The following is a 17,535-nucleotide window of genomic DNA, read 5'->3' as shown; positions in this document are numbered from 1 at the left end:
GGCTTGTGGTTCTCTTTTTTAGTGGAGTCTTTATCTGATTTTGATATCAGGGTAATGCTGGCCTCATAGAATGAATTTGGAAGTTTTCCTTCCTTTTCTATTTTTTGGAATAATTTGAGAAGTATAGGTATTAACTCTTCTTTAAATGTTTGGTAGAGGGCGCCTGGATAGCTCAGTCAATTAGGCGACTGACTTTTGGTTTCAGCTCAAGTCATGATCTCATGGTTCATGGGATCGAGCCCTTCATTGGGCTCTGTGCTGACAGTGCGGAGCCTGCTTGGGATTCTCTGTCTTCCTCTCTCCTTGTCCCTCCCCCACCTGAAAATAAATAAATAAACCTTAAAAAAATCTTTGGTAGAATTCACCTGTGAAGCCACCCCAACCTGTACCTTTGTTTGTTTGGAGTTTTTTGATTACTGATTCAATTTATTTGCTGGTTATTGGTCTGTTCAAGTTTCTATTTCCTCCTGTTTCAGTTTTGGGAGATTATGTTTCTAGGACTTTCTCTATTTCTTCCAGGTTGTGCAGTTTGTTGGCATATAATTTTTCATAGTATTCTCTTATAATTGTATTTCTGTCATGTTTGTCATTATTTCTCCTCTATCATTTGTGATTTTATTTATTTCTGTCCTTTGTCTTTTTTCTGATAAGTCTGACTAGAGGTTTATCAATTGTATTGTTTTTTTCTAAGAACCAACCCCTGGTTTCATTGATCTACTCTATTTATTTCTGCTCTAATATTTATTATTTCCTTCCTTCTTCTGGTTTTAGGTTTCATTTTTTCCCCTAGCTCCTTTAGGTATAATGTTAGTTATTTGATATTTTTTTCTTGCTTCTTGATGTAGGCCTGATGTAGGCCTGTATTGCTATAGACGTCGCTATTAGAATGACTTTTGCTGCATCCAAGAGGTTTTGGACTATTGTGTTTTCATTTTCATTTGTTTCCATGTACTTTTTAAATTTCTTTTTTGATTCCCTGGTTGATCCATTCATTGTTAATAGAATGTTATTTAACCTCCATGTAGTTGTGGTCTTTCCAGAGGTTTTCTTCTTGTTGACATCTAGTTTCATAGCATTGTGGTCAAAAAATATGTATGGTATGATTTTGATCTTCTTGAATTTGTTGAGGTTTATTTTGTGGGCTACTGTGTGATCTGTTACGGAGAATTCCATGTGCACTTGAAAAGAATGTGTACTGGGTTCTTTTAGGATGGAATGTTCTGAATATGTTTCTTAAATCCATATTATCCGGTGTGTCACTCAAAACCATTGTTTCCTTGTTGATGTTCTGTCCATTGATGTAGGTGGGTGGTAAAGTCCCCTACCATTATTGTATTATTATTGATTAGTTCCTTTATGTTTGTTATTAACTGTTTTATATATGTGGGTGTCCTGTATTGTGTGAATAAATATTTACAATTATTATAACTTTTTGTTAGATTGTCCCCTTTATTATTATTCAGTGTCCTTATTTGTCTCTTGTTATAGTCTTTGTTTTAAAGTCTATTTTGTCTAATCCAGGTGTTGATACTCTGGCTTTCTTTTGATATTAATTTGCATGACAAATGTTTTGCCATCCTATAACTTTCGATCTGCAGGTGTTTTTAGGTCTAAAATTGGCAGCATATAATTGGGTCTTGTTTTTTTAACCATTCTGTCACCCTCTGTCTTTTGATTGGACCCTTTAGTCCATTTACATTCAAAATAATTATTGATAGATATGTATATATTGCCATTTTATTACTTGTTTTGTGGTTGTTACCCAAGATTTTCTCTGATCCTTTCTTGTCTTTCTCCCTTTCATATTTTGCTGATTTTCTTTAGTGATGTATTTGAAGTCCTTTTTCTTTATTCATTGCATATTTATTAGTGGTTTTGATATATGATTACCATCAGGTTTATATATAACTTTGAGACCCATTTTAATAATATTAATAATTCAGTGCAACCAACTATTATGAACACTTACTAAGAATATTCAGTTGGCTAATTTCTTCTCAGTAATCAGCAAAATAGATGAATAAAACACAATCCTTGCCTTGTAGATGATAACACTCTAGAAGTTATGATCAGCATATTTTTCTTTTTATAACAGTTTTATTTGGGTACAATTTACATACCCACTTTATACATACATAATTTACATAGTTTAATACACTTTTATGTGTACAGTTTGATGAGTTTGGCATATATATATGTGTATATATATACATGCATATATATATATGAAATATTTTGAAGTAACTGTCACCCCATATAAAATATATAATATTCCTTTCACCCTAGAAATTTCCCTTGGGATTCTATGTAGTCACCTCTGGCTACAAACAATGATTGTTCTGATTTTTTTTTCCCACCATAGACTAATGTTGCCTATTCCAGAAATGTTTTATGAATGAAAACATATAATAATTAGGAGACAATGCTCCAACTATATCACAATTCTGCATGTCTGTGAGCAGTGGTAATGACTGCTTTTGTTCCAGGACCATTTTTCCAAATATGTTTGTATAGTGAATAACCTTGGAAGGTAGAGGTAATGTCTTCCTCCTGGGAAAAGACCAGGTTTATTATTGTGCAGTGTGTTAAAGATAATGTATCCCTGTGGGGCAAACGTCAGGTAAGCTTGCTGCCCATTGTAATAGATTCAGATTCCCAAAGTTCCCACATTCCTCTCCTGTAACACAATTCACTGTGCAAGTGTGATACTCTGACTAATCGTATTGCTTTGAGTAATAAAGTCTTTTGTCTCTGACCCAGCAGTCTCATATCTTATGCCAGCAAACATGAAACTTATAAGCTTATTCACTGTATGAAATCTCAAATCTTTCCCAGTTCTTGACAACAGTATGTATTCTTTTGTGTCCGCTTTCTTTAGTTTAGCATAATGTTTTTAAACACTGTTCATGTTGTTTCACAAATTAATAATTAGTTTCTTGTATTGCCAAGTTGTACTAATTGCATGATTATATCAAATTGGTTTATGTTCCCTTGTTGATGGGAACATTTGGGTTGGCAACAGTCTGGAAGTCAAGATCAGCACATTTTCTAAGTAATAGTTATTATACCATGTAATTCAATAGAGATATTTATAAAATGCTATTATAGTACAGAAGAAGGAGTGATTAATTATGAAAAAGTAAATTTCACAGATGAGTTGACATTTGAGGTGGAATTGAAGAATGAGTCTATTCTCTTCTTTAGAGTATAGAAGGCCTGGCTTAGTGCCCTATTTCAAAGAAATCAGTTTTATTCAAATTTCTAGTCTTGGTTTTTTTATATATGTACTTCTATGAATAAGACGTTTTTTCCCAAAATGTTATATGCTCCATTTGAAAGTGAGAGAGGTGACTCTTCTGTTTTTAAGCATGCTCAGAACTTTATTTAACTCTTCCTTCAGGTCATCAGCATGATGAGTCACTAATGGCACTATAATGTTTTGAGGGGTTAGTGGGGTGCTGTCCACCCTCCTCCATACTTAACGAATGAATAGTAATTTAACTAATATGAGTTTCTGTATTCCCAATATTATGTAGATAGTAAGATTATCTTTAGGAAATGCTGCTATTTTTATAATTTACAAACTATAATCTAAGTAGGTGTACTAAATAGTTTGTGTTACAAACTAAATAAGTGTACTTATTTGGCAACTATAGTTTCAAAGGCTCTGAATGTGTGATCTTTCCCCCAAGCATAAAGCTGTCTTGCAGCCCCTCCTGTGTAGACATCCTCAAACAGTCCAACCCACACTCCAGTCTTCACCCTGTCAGTGGCTTACCACAGACAAGTCTTGCTTCAGCAGACTGTTGGTGAGAGAAAGCTTAGTTCTATACATTTTGACTAATTACAATTCTTGAATCTTTGTCTTTCATATTTTTTCTTCGAATAAAATGGTCTCCCTTAGAAATATTTGTTTTGGGCTAACTGTATATCTAATATTAAGGGGCCTCTAAAAGAAACAAAACTTTTGGTATAATTTTATAATTTATTAAAGAGATAAAAGTAATATATGTGAAATAACTAAAAGCTAACGATGTTATTGACAATAAGTGCATTGAATTAATTGGTAATTGAAAGGCATACAGATAGTGGTTGAGTGTAGAATGTAAAACCAAACTGCCTGGTTTGAATTCTAGCTGTATTATTTACTAGCTGTGTGACCTTGCAAGAATTATTTGACTGCTTTGGACCATCTGTAAAATGAATGATAATAACAGCATCTACCTCACATGGTAATTGTGAAGATTATGTGAGTCAAAATGTATATAGCACTTATGATATTGCCTGGTACACAGTAAGCAATATATGTGTTTGCTGTTGATGTTGATAATGATGACGATTTTAGTTGTAGTAAGTTCCAAGAAGAAAGAGGTAAGAATAAGCACTGTGTGTTTGGGTTAAATTTAGTACACAGGTTTTGGTGACTGCTTCACAGGGCACTTGTTGGGGGAGTAATGAACAATAAATTGGGAAAGTAAACTGAGTGAGATTATGGCAAATTGAAAATGAGCTAACTTTAAACAGGGTGTGCTATGCAGCCAGCACCTGTTAAAGGTTCTGGACCATATAAAATACGTATTTGGAATTATCAGTTTGGCAGTGGCACTGAGAGAAGGGCCCTTAGAAGCATGAAATTGAAGTTTAGAATGAAGTCATCATCTACATGTGAGACAAAGGGATGGTGATGAGAACCGAACAAAGCTAGTTAGGGCAGAGGGAATGGGGAGGATAGGGAAAAAATAATATTTTAGTAGGGGAGCAGGGAGAATATCATCACCTGTTGTTATAGCTAGAAAAGAGAAAATTATGAATGAATCTGAATTATTTAGCATTCTGTTAATGATAAAAATCATGATAGATGACCTTAAAGCATTATAAGAATGGCTTCTGGATCTCAAAGCAGCCTGAATTGTGTTTACAATATTTTTGATGATAAGTGTGATTGTTTTTCCTAGTTAATTGAAAATTGGCCATCTATTCATGTTATACAAGACAGCATTTTAAAAAAAGCATGAATGGACTTTATATTTGATTAACTTGAATGTTACATTTCATAACCATATTGGGAAGCAGAATTTTCTACAATCCTTAAATTTGTTTCATGATTTCTTTTTACTCTAAGATTGTAATTTAAGTTGTGCTAATACTTGAATTTTTATGTGACACTTTATGTGATATTTTCATCTTATGTTTAAATTCTTGAAATCCTAAAGCAGCTCTATGAGAAGTAAATACGATTAGTGTATTTCCTCAAGGGTCTGTTAATTTTGTGTTAACATGTTTTTATAACAATGTTAATTTATGATATAATAAATATTTGAGTGCCTACTTTTGTTCTGTTATCACTTTATTTGTTGTTTCATTTTTTAGAAATGCTAATAAGTAAAGGTAGTGGTCTATATAAGGTTATGGTGTTAAGTACTAAGCAATGTAGTTTAGTGAGGAAACAAAAGGAAAGAAAATCTTCACAATCCAGAGTAAAATAATACCTGTTCAAATATTTCTTAGGTTTATGGCTTGAACAAGCCACCTTTGCCTCTTGGATCATATATATAGCAGAGACATCAGCCGTATTTCTTAAAGATTGTTTACCAAGATTATATGAAATTATATGGATTACATGGAGTTTGTGAAAGTCTTATGTATAAATATTGATGATGATGATGATTATTTGCAAGATAATGTGTTAAGAATATCAAAATATGATGGATTCCAATTCTTACTGTTGCCATAACTCCTTGTCTTTTCTTTCTCTCAGACAATTCCATTGCCACTTAAAAGCATTCTTGCTTAACATCTGTTCACCTTTATTTTTTCTCTCAATCCCCCATTTTTCCCATGAAAGGTAAGCTTGGGATTTGCATGAGTAATTTTCCAGTGTCTAGGGAGGCCTAACTGAGCTAACCTCGTGACTACAGATGTCAGCACCTGGAGTGAGAGAATATGTGTTAGTCATGCTGTAATAAAACCCTTAGGAGTTATAACGTTGTGCTTTTCCAACTAAAATGACACTGTGCTCTATGGTTTCATTTTTAAAGGCAAAATGGACCTTGTCACTTTCACTGCTAATTTTCTCTTCGTAAAGGACTAAGCACTGAGCCTGACTTTTTTCCCCTGGGTTGAGAATATCAATTGTGCTGCAGCATGGCTGGGCTTTATTTGCTGGCCTCTGCAAGGAAGGGAGAAGCAGCAGCTTCTGAGCTCTTCCCCCCGACTGCTTTCAAGCTGCTGAAAGGGAAAGAGCAACAGATCAATGTGGCAAAAGCTTCATGTGGAAAGGTCTGCCAAGTATTAGAATGTTAAAAGTAAAAACTCAAAATGAAATATATGAGCATAATATTAATATAAGCATAAATAAGACTATGCATAATAACATTTATATATCTATCCATTCATATAGACATATCTATAGCAATAGATCTAGATATGTAGACATATGGATCTATATGTGTGTCTCCAGGTATTTGATTTTGCCCTAAAAAATGAATGGCATTTATTACTCAGATCACTCTTTCTTATGGAATTTTTGAAAGTATAGGTCTTCGCTAGAGTTTTTTTTTTAATTTATTTTGAGAGAGTGTGTGAAACAGAGAGAGCATGCGTGTGCTCAAGAAGGGGAGGAGCAGGGGCGCCTGGGTGGCGCAGTCGGTTAAGCGTCCGACTTCAGCCAGGTCACGATCTCGCGGTCCGTGAGTTCGAGCCCCGCGTCAGGGTCTGGGCTGATGGCTCCGGGCCTGGAGCCTGTTTCCGATTCTGTGTCTCCCTCTCTCTCTGCCCCTCCCCCGTTCATGCTCTGTCTCTCTCTGTCCCAAAAATAAATAAACGTTGAGAAAAAAAAAAAAAATTAAAAAAAAAAAAAGAAGGGGAGGAGCAGAGAGAGATGGGGGGAGAGAGAATCCCAAGCCAGTTCCATGTTCAGTGAGGAGGCTGACTATGGGGCTCAGGCTCACGAACTGAGAGATCATGACCTGAGCTGAACGAACCGAGCCACCAACTAGAATTTATTTTTATGTAATATTTAAGAAGCAGTTTAGAGTAGTGGTTAAGAACAATGTTTCTACAGCCACACTGCCTAGGTTCAAATGCATGTTTTTTTTAAATTTTTTTAAATGTTTTATTTATTTTTGAGAGAGGGAGAGACAGAGAATGAACAGGGGAGGGGCAGAGAGAGAGAGGGAGACACAGAATCCGAAGCAGGCTCCAGGCTCTGAGCTGTCAGCACAGAGCCTGATGCAGGGCTCAAACTCACAAACCGTGAGATCATGACCTAAGCCGAAGTTGGACGCTTAACCCACTGAGCCACCCAGGTGCCCCTGCATAGTTGTTTTTAAATAGCCACTTATCAGCGGTAGTACTGTAGGTATCTTCCAGTACCTTAGTTTTTCCATCTGTGAAGTACAATTAATAACTATACTTACCTCCCAGAGTTGTGAAGATTAAATACATATATATATATATATATATATATATGTATATGTATACATATATCACTTAGAATAGTGAGCTGAGTATATGTAAATCTTATATATGATTTATTAAGCAAGTAAAACTCATATTTCTATCTAAAAGTAAAAAGAATGTCATATATAGAGTTCAGTAGTAGTTAATGTTTTTTGTAGTCTTCTAAATTAAGGCATGGCATTTTCAAATAAAATGATAGGATGGTAAATTAGCACAGCAATTCAATAAAGGGCCAGAAATAGAACAGGACTCCTAATCTATTTATTACCCTTTTATCTTTAGAAGTATTAACTGTAACTGAACTAGAAAAATTTTCCTACTAATCATGTCACTTCTAGAAGTACAATGTTATTAAAAGGCCATTTTGAAGAATCATGATATTTTAGAATTAGCAGAAACTTTAGATATCAAATTGTTCATTCAGTCTCTTGATCTTGGAGATCAGAGAACTGAGGCGAAGAAAATCAAATGACTTTCTCAAGGTCAGGTAACTAATTCCAAAGCCGTGTTTACTAACTTCTAGTATCACTATCCAGTGAATAATAGAATTTGCTTTTCTTTGGTGTCTTTTTTAGTAAGCGATATATGTTGTGTAATTTTTTATTTTTATATACTTTAACACTTACAAAAAAGTTATAAGAATAGTACAAGGAACTCCTAGACACCCTTTACCCAGATTTACCAACTGTTTATGTTCTATTTGTTTTATCATCCCATATATATGTCTGTCTGTTTATGATTTTATTTTTGAGTTTTTTGAAAATAAATTGGAGACATCTTATCCCTTTATAAATACTGAGTATGCATTTCCTAAGAGCAACTGCAATTATCAATAACTGAAATGAGAGCATTTAACATTGATACAATAATCTAATCTAATCAAGTTTATGTTTAAATTTTATCAATTTTCCCAGTAATACTCCCTTTCTTTAAAAATTTTTTTTCGGGGTGGCACCTGGGTGACTCAGTTGGGTAAGTATCCGACTGTGGCTCAGGTCATGATCTTGCAGTTCATGAGTTCAAGCCCTGCATTGGCTTGTCTGCTGTCGGCACAGAGCCCTCTTTAGATCCTCTGCCCTTTCTCTCTCTGCCCCTCCCCCACTTGCTCACGTGCTCTCTCTCTCTCTCTCTCTCACAAAAATAAATAAACATTAATTTTTTTATTTGAATATAATTGACACACAATGTTACATTAGTTTCGGGTGTACAATATAGTGATTCAACTTCTCTATATGTTATGCTATGCTAAGTTACCATCTGTCATGATGCAACACTATTATAGTACCATTGACTGTATTCTCTATGCTGTGCTTTTATTCCCCTGACTTATTCATTCCATAACTAGAAGCCTGTATTTCCCATGCCCCTTCCCTTATTTTACCAATCCCTCTACTTCCCTCCCTCTGCCAACCATCAGTTTGTCCTTTGTATTTATAGGTCTGATTCTGCTTTCTGTTTGTTTATTTTTCTAATTAGATTCCACATATGATTGAAATCATATGATATTTCTTTCTCAGTATGACTTATTTCACTTAGCATAATAATACCCTTTAGGTCTATCTATGTTGTTGCAAATGGCACAGTCTCATCCTTTTTTATGTCTGTGTAGAATTCATTGTATTTATATACCAGATCTTCCTTATCCCTTTGTCTATTGATGGACACTTAGGTTTCTTCCATATCATGGCTATTGTAAATAATGCTACAATAAGCATACGGGTGCATGTATCTTTTTAGATTAGCGTTTTTGTTTTGTAAGTACCCAGTAGTGGAATTATTGGATCATGTGGTATTTTTATCTTTAATTCCACACTGTTTTTCACAGCAGCTGTACTAATTTACATCCCCACCGTGTATGAGGGTTTCTTTTTCTCCACATCTTTGCCAATATTTGTAATTTCTTGCTTTTTTTTATTTTAGCCATTCTGACAGGTATGAGGTGATTGCTCATTGTTGTTTTGATTTTCATTTCCCTGATTATTAGTGATGTTGAACATCTTTTCATGTTTCTGTTTACCATCTAGATGTCTTCTTTGGAAAAATGTATATTCAGGTCCTGTGTTCTTTTTTTAATTCAATTGTTTTTTTTGTTTTTTTTGTTTTTTTTTTTTGGTGTAGAGTTGTAGAAGTTCTTTATATATTTTGGACATTAACCCCTTATCAGATATATCATTTGCAAATATCTTCTTTCTATTCAGTAAGTTGCTTGTTTGTTTTGTTCATGATTCCTTTTGCTATGCAAAAGCTTTTTATTTTGGTATAGTCCCAATGGTTTATTTTTGCTTTTGTTTCTCTTGCCTTAGGAGACATCTAAAAAAATGTTGCTAGGCCCAATGTCAGAGAAATTACTGCCTGTGTCCTCTTCTTGGATTTTTATGGTTTCAAGCCTCAAATTTAGGTCTTTAATCCATTTTGCTTTTACTTTTGTGTATGGGGTTAGAAAGGGGTCCAGTTTCATTTTTTTACATGTAGCTGTCCAGTTTTCCTAGCACCATTTATTGAAGAGACAGTCTTTTCTCATTGTATATTTTTGCCTTCTTTGTTATAGATTAATTGACCATGTAAGCTTGGGTTTATTTATGGACTCTCTATTCTGTTCCATTGATCTACATGTCTATTCTTGTGCTAGTATCCTACTGTTTTGATTACTACAACTTTTTAGTATATCTTGAAATCTGCAATTTTGTTACCTCAAGCTTTGTTTTTCTCTCTCAAGATTGCTTTGACTATTCGTTTTTCTGTGTGGTTCCATAGAAATTATAGTATTATTTTTTCTAGTTCTGTGAAGGATACTGTTGGTACTTTGATACGGATTGCATTGAATCTGTAGATTACTTTGGGTAGTATGGATATTTTAACAATATTAATTATTCCAATCCATGGGCATGGAGTATCTTTCATTTGTTTGTGTCATCTTCAATTTCTTTCATCACTCTTTTCTAGTTTTCAGAGTACAAATATTTCACCTCCTTGATTAAGTTTATTTTTAGGGTTTTTTTTGGTTCAATTGTAAATGGAACAGCTTTCTTAATTTCTCTTTCTGCTGTTTCATTGGTATATGGAAACAGTATTGATTTCTAGGTATTAGTTGTATATCCTGAAACTTTACTGAATTAATTTATTTATCCTAGTAGGTTTTTGGTGGAGTCTTTAGGATTCTCTATTTATAATATCATGTCAACTGCAAATAGTGACAGCTTAACTTCTTTTTTACCAATATGGATGCCTCTTATTTCTTTTTCCTGTCTCATTGTTGTGACTAGGACTTCCAATACTACGTTGAATAAAAGTGTGTAATGCCCCATTTCTTTCTCTATTTTCTTCCAAGATCCAAGCCAGGGACAAGCCTTGTGTTTAGTTGTCAGTCATGCCTCTTTAATTATTTTCATTTGGAGCAATCTCTTACTTTTTCTTTTTGCTTACCTTGATATTTTTGAGGAATACAGACTAGTTATTTTGTAGAATGTCTCCCAGTTTGAGTTTGTGGAATGTTTCCTCATGATTAGGTTCAGGTGATGCATTTTTGGTGGAACTACCACAAAAGTGATAGATAATGTGTCCTTCTCTGATCATCACATCAGGAGGTGGAGTGATGTTAGCTTATTGTAACACTGATGGTGTAAACTTTGATCACATTGGGTCTTCCAGGTTTCTCTGCAGAAAAGTTTCTATTTTGCCCTTTCTAAATAATAGTTAATTTGTGGGAGATTCTTTGAGATTACAGAAATATCTTTCCCCCACCAATTTTTTTCCCATTAATTTTTACATCCATTGATAATTTGTAACTTTATTATTGTTTCCGTATTTATTAATTGACATTCTACTAGAAAACAGAGACTTCTCACTTCTTCAATTTGTGTATTTGTTTAGTTGCTTATCTATCTATCGATGATCTATCTATCATATCAATAGAACTCATGTATTCTTGCTTTATTCTACAGGTATCATCTATTATTATCATTGATTATTCAGACACTTAAATTGTCCTATATTGGGCCAGTGAGAACCATTTTAAACGGGCTTCTGTGTTCTTTTGCTATTTTCCCATCATACTTGAGTATTTTCTTACTTTCTGGTACATGTTATTCTAGGATCATAGCCATGATTACATTTCATAGTAAATGACATTTAAAAGTCAAGATCCAGACACAAGATGTACTCATTCATTGCCACTGATGTATCATTACTTCTAGGCCCTCTCAGTGAACAGCAGTGAATATATTTCTATAGTTATTTCTATATCTATGCATCTATCTACTAAAAACCATGATATGTTGTTCAAAGGGTACAGAAGTCCAGTTATATAGGATGAATAAGTCTAGAGATCTAATGTATAGCATGATGACTATAGTTAATAATACTTTATTGAATACTAGAGATTTGCTAAGAGTAGATTTCAGATACTCTCATCATACACAGAAAATGATAACTGTGAGGAGATGATATGGTAATAGTTTGACTGTGGTCATCATTTCACCATGTATAGGTATACAAATCATCATATTGAACACCTTAAATATATACAATTTTTATTAAAAATAAAATAAAAACTATTAAGTCCATACTCATATCTATAATTCTGACTTCAAACATTAGATACACTCTTTCTTCCCATTTCCATATTTGTAACTTTCTCTTCCAACAGTGAGAAACCTGGCTTCCCATGAGGTTCAACATATATATTTATTTGCTCAACTTGGAATACACAAAAAGTAATTTCATAATTGCTAACCTAAACCACAGCAGAAAGGAAATCTACTAACTAGAATTCAATATTTATTAGAAAATATAATTTATTAGAAAAATATAATTTGTTCACAAATCTCAAGTGTATAGTTCATGAGTTTAGATAAATGTCTACATCCATGTAATTCATGTCCCATCAAGATATAAGACATTTTCATTACCTTAGAAAGTCCCCTGTGCCCTTTCCCAGTCAATATCTGCCCCCTCAAGAGTAGCCATTTTTTTCTGATTTCTATCACCACAGACCCTTTTGGTATATTCTAAAACTTCTCCTGAATGGAATCATGACATGTATATTCTTGTATCGGGCTTCTTTTATTCATTATAATGGCTATGGAATTCATCTATGTTGATATGTAGTAAAACCTTGGTTTGTGAGCATAACTTGTTACATGCTTATAATCCAAAGCACTTGTACGTCAAAGTGAATTTCAAGAACCATTGGTTCAGTTGTGATCATGTGACGTTCAACATCACGTACTACTTGTATTGTAAGACATCACTCATTTATCAAGTTAAAGTTTATTAAAAAGTGTGTGTGTGGGGGGGGTACCTGGGTGGTTCAGTTGGTTGAATGTCTTATGTCAGCTCAGGTCATGATTTCGCAGTTCATGAGTTCGAGCCCTGCATCAGGCTCTGTGATGACAGCTTAGAGCCTGGAGCCTGCTTCAGATTCTGTCTCTCTCTGCCTTTCGTCTGTGCTCTGTCTATCTTTCTCAAAAATAAATAAACATTAAAAAATAAATAAAATAAAGTAACATTTATTAGAAATGTTTGCTCATCTTGCCCAATATTCACAGAACAATTTACTTGCAATCCAAGGTTTTACTGTATATGTACAGTTTGATTCTTGCTATTGCTAAAGAGTAGTTATAACTGGTTATGCCACAGTTTGTTCATCCACTCACTTGTTGATGAGCATCGTTTGGGTTATATCTATTTGGGGAAAATATAAATAAAACTTTATGAACATTTTTGTACAGATATTTTTGTGAACATATGAATTCCATTTCTCTTGGTTAAACATCTACAATTGCAACTGCTTATCATAGGTAGGATTATGTTTAATTTTGTGAGAAATTGCCAAACCTTTTATCAAAGTGGTTTTCCATTTATATTTTCAACAGCAATGTATGAAAATTCCAGTTGCTCGATATCCTCACCAACATTTGGTGGTGTTCAGTCTGTTTTTAACTTTGGCCACTTAACTATTCATGTAATGGTATCTCATTGTGATTTTAATATAGATTTCTCTGATTTCTAATGGTGCTGGGACTTTTTCATGACACTTTTGCACATTTGTATATCTTCTTTTGTGAAGTGTCTATTTAATTTTTTCCCATTTCTTAACTTTTTGTGTTTTTACTATTGAGTCGTAGGAACCCTTTGTATACTATAGATATAGGTGTTTCAGCACAGACCTATGTTTTGCAAGTATTTCTTGACTGTCTAAATTGCCTATTCATTTTCTTAATTATATCTTTTGATGAGCAGATGTTTTTTTCTTTTAATAAAATCAAAATTACAAATTGTTATGGTTATTGTTTTCTGTATCCTTCTTAAAAATCACTTTCTTTCTCCAGGTTGTGAATTTATTCTATGTTTTCTTCTCAAAGTTTTGCTTTTAAATTTAGGCCTAATATTCATCTTGAGTTAATTTTTGTGTATGATACAAGGTAGGGGAATCTCTATGTGTTATAAACCTAGATTTTTTATTATTTTAAAGAGAATTTTCCCAGAAGTATTTTCATTACGTATTTTTCCTTGGTTTCTAGGTGGCAAGTGAGTAAATCCAACTCAAACTAGATTGAGTAAACAAGAATTTGTTTGCTCACTTTGCTGGGAAGAGTAAGACATATCTCATAGAACCAAAGGCAGATACACAAAGGCCAGGACCTCAAGACATAGAACTAGGATGGGTATTCTGGGACTCTTTCAATTCTTTGCTCACATCTGCTTGTCTCTGCACAGCATCATTTTGAAGACAGCTTTTCTTTACAGAGCAGGGGAGATGAATGCTGTTAGCCTCACATGCTCATCCTTCCAGTTTCTCTATAACTGTCCTGAGGAAGGACTCCACTTGGCACTGCTTCAGTCACGTGCCCACTCCCTGGGCTGGTCACTGTTTTCGGAGAGCTTAGGAAGCCTGTATAATCATATCCAGGCACACCCAGTGGCAGTGGGATGGTACTACAGACTGAAACAACATGGCATGAGGGAGAGACATTTCCCCAAAGATAGGCTTCAGGATGTTCCAAATAACATATGTCCTGCCATGCTTCCTTTTTTTTTAATACATGAAATTTATTGTCACATTAGTTTCCATACAACACCCAGTGCTCATCCCAAAAGATAGATGCCCTCTTCAATGCCCATCACCTACCCACCCCTCCCTCCCACTCCCCATCAACCCTCAGTTTGTTCTCAGTTTTTAAGAGTCTCTTATGCTTTGGCTCTCTCTCCCACTCTAACCTCTTTTTTTTTTTTTTTTTTTTTTTTTTGCTGATCCACCCCAGCTTCCTATTTTTTTTAAATGGCTTTTTATGTTTAGGATTTAGTTATTTTCACTGAACTGCTAATTACAATATTCAGGTGTGGTAAAGCTAAGTTTCAAACTAGAGTGTAAATTAATTAGATATTTTGAAGAACTAAAATGTGTTCAGATTATATGAGAATAATGATACCTCATCCAAGATCAAAGTTTAACACATCAAAGTCCACTATAATGTGAATGAGTCTGGATTAAGTAGAAGAGCAGTGAGCTTTTTTTTTTTTTTCATGGTGACATCCGTCCACTTTCTTCAAATTCTAATGAAAAAATTGTATTGTCAGTACTTCAGTGTAATAAACCATTGGGAGAGCAACTGTGGTTCAGTGATTAGGACAAGATTTATATACTCAGAGTACCTAGTAATTTTCCAGAGCTTATAAAGCAAGGCTGATGATGTTCACCCCACAGGATTAATTGACAAAGAAGAAACGGTCCTGATTGGAAATCATTAAGTACCGCAAGGCTTGCACTTGAAGAAAACCTGAGACTTCCTTGTAGACAAATTACTATCTCAGCCAAAGTTACCTACTTGTTAAAGTATTTTCTTTGAAGTGTGGTTGAATAAAAAGCTTGCGCCTTAGAGACCCTTGAAATGATAATATAATCGACAACGTATCTGATTTTTTGGGGTTGGACTCACTAAAGAAAGGAATCTGACATTAAAAGTAGTATTTTATACAAGCTTTTATCTAAGCTTAAAAAGGTGACCATCAGGGGACAGAGATGGAGGAGCTTTATAAATGATAAATCCTGAAGTTATTTCCCGATTGTGGAGAGGACCCAGCTGAGAAAGTACCCTCCCTGCACCCCTGCCCCTAAGCCTGACTATCTTGCTCAACATTCCACTTGCTTTGGCCTGGCTCTTCCCATTCTTCCCACTGTGTACAAAAGCCCTCCTTCATTGCTGCCATTGTTCCCACATTACTTTTCAGAGTTAGGTGTGGACAACCTCTTTGTTCCTTTGAGACAGCTTTCCAAAACAAAGTTTTACTAATGAGCTATGAGCGAGGGAGGGAAGGGAAGCACAAAAGCTTAAAAATTGAGATGTTTATAAAAGAAGCTTTCTGATCCTATTTTTAAAGGTCTAGTCATAGATTGGAATAATTAATATAAAATAGGAACATCCACTTCTATTGCTTTTTCCCTACTTAAGATCTGTTTTCTTCATTCTTTGTGGCCATATGATACAATAGTTGCTGTGTTAGAGCTCTCTGTGAGCTATTAGGTCTTTCCATTAAAAAAGGTTGATTTCTATGTTTGCTTCAGGAGTACATATACTAATATTGGGGCAATACAGAGAAGATAACATGGTCTCTGTGCGAAGATAGACATACAAATTCGTGGCACGTTCCATGTTTTTATGTAATGTACAGCATGGTGACCATAGTTCATAATACTGCATTGCATATTAAAAATAGCTAGGAGTTTGGATTCTGATAGTTCTCATCAAAAAAGAAACACATTTTTTGTAACTGTGCATGGTGATGGATGTTAACTGGACTTGCTGTGGTGATTATTTTGGAGTATATATGAATATTGAATCATTACATTGTACACCTAAGACTAATATAACGTTATGTCAATTATACCTCAATTGAAAAAAAAAAAAAAAAGAAGGTAGAAGAAGTTGGGTTTCTCTTCTTTTCCCATTTCAAATGTCATTCTCTGTTGGCTCAGTCGGTTGGGTGTCTGACTTTGGCTCAGGTCATGATCTCACAGTTCATGAGTTCAAGCCCCGCCCACATTGGGCTCTGTGCTGACAGCTCTCAGCCTGGAGTCTGCTTCGGATTCTGTGTCTCTGTCTCTCTCTGCCCCTCCCCCTGCTACTGCTCTCTTTCTTAAAAATAAATAAACATTAAAAAAAAATTTCAAATGTCATTCTCTCTTACAAAGCACCTGAATTTCTATTTTATGTTAGAGGGATACCTTCAGTTCTTGGTTTGTTTATAGAATTGAAGTAATAAAGACACCCCTTCTCCCTTTCATGAATGATTGATTGGTTGTGACTGTCCACAGGGTTGTGTTGAGAAGGCCTCTGGGGGTGATTGTAGGTTCCATAGGGAAGAGGACTGGGATTAGTTAATAATGTCTTCCATGAGCTTGAAGAGTGGCAAGATAGTTGCCATGTATCTGTCATTTCTCTCTTAATCCCATTGATGATAAAATATTTTTTTTGATTTGATTTTTGTTTCTACTCAGGTTATCAACATTGGGAATTCCAATGATTTTCTTCTTCATTTATCCCTCAAATAGTGATGTGGTGGTGGGGAACACATCTAAGTATATACAAAAATACTTACTCCCTATCTAGTTTAAAACCTCCTTAAGAGTGAGCAGATTCTCTCTATGGAGTATGAAACATTAGACATACAATGAAAAGAAAAGAAATACTTAAAATGTTTTTTTAATGGTTCATCCTATTAAATCATTTTGGTTTCTTACCAAATGAATATGGAAATATTGAAGCTTAAAATATAAAATGTGGATGGATATTTCTGTTGCATCCCAATATGTACATAATTTTCTATTCTCTGATGTTTTGGACAATTTAATTTCAAATGAATCAAGGAATAATATGTTTAGTGTTTCCTCAGGAAAATAACTGCACATTTACAAAATTATTACTATTAAAGTTCCCTCAGGTATGCTCTTCCAGTGAATGTTTAAAAAATGTTTTTAACGTTGATTCATTTTTGAGAAACAGAACACAAGTGGGGGAGGGGCAAAGAGAGAGGGAGACACAGAATCTGAAGCAGGCTCCAGGCTCCAAGGTGTCA

The 17,535-nt window shown here is 34.5% G+C and overlaps 1 protein-coding gene and 1 non-coding gene across 3 annotated transcripts in view; both read left to right on the top strand.

Annotated features, from left to right (window-relative positions):
* The window catches only part of ARHGAP24 (Rho GTPase activating protein 24), a 674,755-nt gene that overhangs the window by 223,253 nt on the left and 433,967 nt on the right, over window positions 1–17,535 (top strand). The gene's annotated exons all lie outside the window — the stretch shown is intronic.
* Window positions 16,016–16,118, top strand: LOC123596611. The gene has a single exon (XR_006711771.1). It is a non-coding gene; the product is annotated as a U6 spliceosomal RNA (small nuclear RNA).

This window comes from Leopardus geoffroyi, chromosome B1 (assembly GCF_018350155.1).
Source record: "Leopardus geoffroyi isolate Oge1 chromosome B1, O.geoffroyi_Oge1_pat1.0, whole genome shotgun sequence".
Classification (NCBI taxonomy): domain Eukaryota; kingdom Metazoa; phylum Chordata; class Mammalia; order Carnivora; family Felidae; genus Leopardus; species Leopardus geoffroyi.
The sequence above is the reverse complement of the archived record's forward strand: the minus strand, read 5'-3'. Positions and strand labels throughout refer to the sequence as shown.